The following is a 2740-nucleotide window of genomic DNA, read 5'->3' on the forward strand; positions in this document are numbered from 1 at the left end:
CGGCCCCATTGGCTCGCGTAGGAATCTGGCTTTACTCCTATTGGAGGATAGCGCTGTCTATCCCAGCCCATCCTCATGTTAGAGACTGATGGTGCTGCCCATCTCGTGGGAGCCCCGCCTCCCGTTATCCCAAGCCCGCGATGATTGGCTGGGAGAAGCAGGCCGGGGAGACGGAATCTTGTAGAATTCAAAAGGGCGGAGCCGTGTACTACGGGGAGGACTGAGGCCCAAGTGCGTCAGGGCGGAGAGGAGGGGCGGTGCCCTGGAGGACCGCCAGAGGGAGCAGACTGGGCACAGGGCACTGTTCCAGTCTTGGCCCTGCTACTGAGGTGCAGTGCAAACTAGGTTGTTTCTTAACTTCTCTGGCCTTCAGCTCCAGAAATGAGCACGGTATGGCCATGCTGGAATGAAAATCACAACTAAGCACCAAACAAAATGCTGGGCACAGGTTCAAACACACGAGATAATGCATGTAAAGAAATCAGTCCAGTGCCAGGTGCACTAAGTAAATGCTACCTTTTGTTGTTGTTACATAATGATAACGGATATACTTATATAGCATGTTTATATGGCATATGTAATTAATATATTCATGTTGTTTATCATCTCAAATGCTCCCCTCATACCTGCAAGGTCCTTTTTAAAGAACTTCCCATTTAAAAGGTAAAACCAAGGCTTGGAATTCATGACTTCCCCCTAGGTCCTTGGCACTTAAGTGTTAAAGCTTGAACTCCTAAGACCCCCCTTGGTTTGTTCAGGCCTTTAGAGATCCTGTAATGGTGCAGCCTGGCGCCGATACTGTATCCCCAGCATCCTCAGTGGATGTTGCATGGAATCCACTTTTGGAGATACCTCCTAACTTCTGAGAGATGACAGAGCTGCAGACACTGAAAATGGTACTTTACATCTGTGAAAACTCACCACACTGAGTACAATTATGGCTTGTACATGGGTTTTTTTTTTTTGTTTTTTTTTTTTTTTACTTTAAAAGCTTGTCTTAAAGTATGAGCAGTGTTGCTGACTTCTTGATATTAAGGAATTGTCACTCTCTTTAGGTGTAACAATGGCGTATTTAAAAGTCCCCATCCTTCTGAGAAAGACTCAAATACTGACATTAATTCACATGACAAGTATGTTGATTCACCATAATTCAGATGGGGAAAGGGAAGGAAGGTGTGGAAGGGTTATAGCTGGAGAGCTTGGTCTTGAGTTGGTAATTGGTAAGTAGATGAGGGTTCATTTTACTGTTTTTGTATGGTTGGAATTCTCCATAAAATATTTTAATAAAACAACCCCTCCCCTAAAGATTACTTATGCATAACTTGCTGCCACATGGGAAAAGGCTAATAATGATGTGTTGAGAAACTCCAAATATGAAGCACATAAAATGGTTAATGTGCACACCAAGCTTTGGGGCTCACTTGAGTGTCATGTTCAGAGACACCTGCCCGTTCTCCAAATTAAAGCTGAGCTCCTAGACACCTCTCATGGATCCTACAGCTGCCATCATGGCACATACCGCAGCCATCTTTTAACCTTCATTTTGGTGACTTTGTTAACATCCTATGCTCTGCCTCTGAGATGGAATGGCCTGAAAAGGGACATGCTCAAAATCTCAGAAAAGAGTCCTCTGAGCTAAGAACTGTATGCGATCCTTTAGAGGACCTACACAGCTAGCACTGCATGTGTGGGTGGGGAGGAACTTCCCATGCTACTTTATAAGGTCTTGTGCTGTTTGAACTTTTTTTACATCCAGCTTCCATTACTTTTACATGTTTAAAACTAATTCATAAAAAGCTAAAAGGGGAAATGCCTACGGGCCAGCTCTCATCCCAAGAGATGCCCTCCGTGCTTTCAAAGTCTTAGACAAGCCCACTCATAGCGTGGGATGGACATTAGTGGTTGAGTCCTTCCTCCACCAGACCTCACAGGACCAGAAAGGCCAAGGCTGCAGGCCAAGACCACTCTTGCGGGCATGCTGTCACAGCTTATTAGCCTGTGCCTCCCAGGCAGGGGCATGGTGGGGGCCTGGGGCATCAGTGCTGGGGTAGGAGGAGGCCTCCACTGTCTACACTTCATGAGGTTATTCCCACTTTCCAGCCCCTGGCCATTGAAGTGAAAATGATGAGCTGAAAAACCACATGCAATAAACAAGAAGGAGCAGCCAACAAAATCTCTTAAAATCTCAGAAATGTTCAATAAACATTTGCAGAGCGAGAAAATAAATAACATCGCGAAGGAGCCAGCAGCTCCCTTTTCCCCTCGTGTGATTTGGGCTCAGGGTGCCTGTGTCTCCAGACAAGTCACATGTCTTGAAGGCAAGCTGGCCCCAGCTCTCTGAAGGCTGCCAGCAACTGTGTGCTTCTCCCTCCTCCCACAGGTCCCCCATACCCTCACTGGACAGCTCCTGCCCTTGGGAGAGCCCTTCCAGCTTCATCACTTCATCCTGGCTCCCTTCCTAGACCAGCTGCCCAGAGTCTTGGTTCCTCTCCTCTGCTCGCAGGAGCCACTTCGCCAGCCAGCCAGCCAGCCAGCCAGCCAGAGCCCCCCACCAACCATGTCATTGAGAGCCAACAGCTGGGAACTTGGGCTCATCCCCAGCTGGGTCTGGTCAGCTTGGCAGCCAACAGGAAAATCCAGGGCCTCCGGGGGCTCTGGGAGGAGGTGGCTCGATCCCAGCCCCGGCTGCCAGACGATGCCAGCCTGTCCACTCGACAGAAAAACACACGCTGGCCGCCTG

Source organism: Mustela erminea, chromosome 1, assembly GCF_009829155.1.
Source record: "Mustela erminea isolate mMusErm1 chromosome 1, mMusErm1.Pri, whole genome shotgun sequence".
Classification (NCBI taxonomy): Eukaryota; Metazoa; Chordata; class Mammalia; order Carnivora; family Mustelidae; genus Mustela; species Mustela erminea.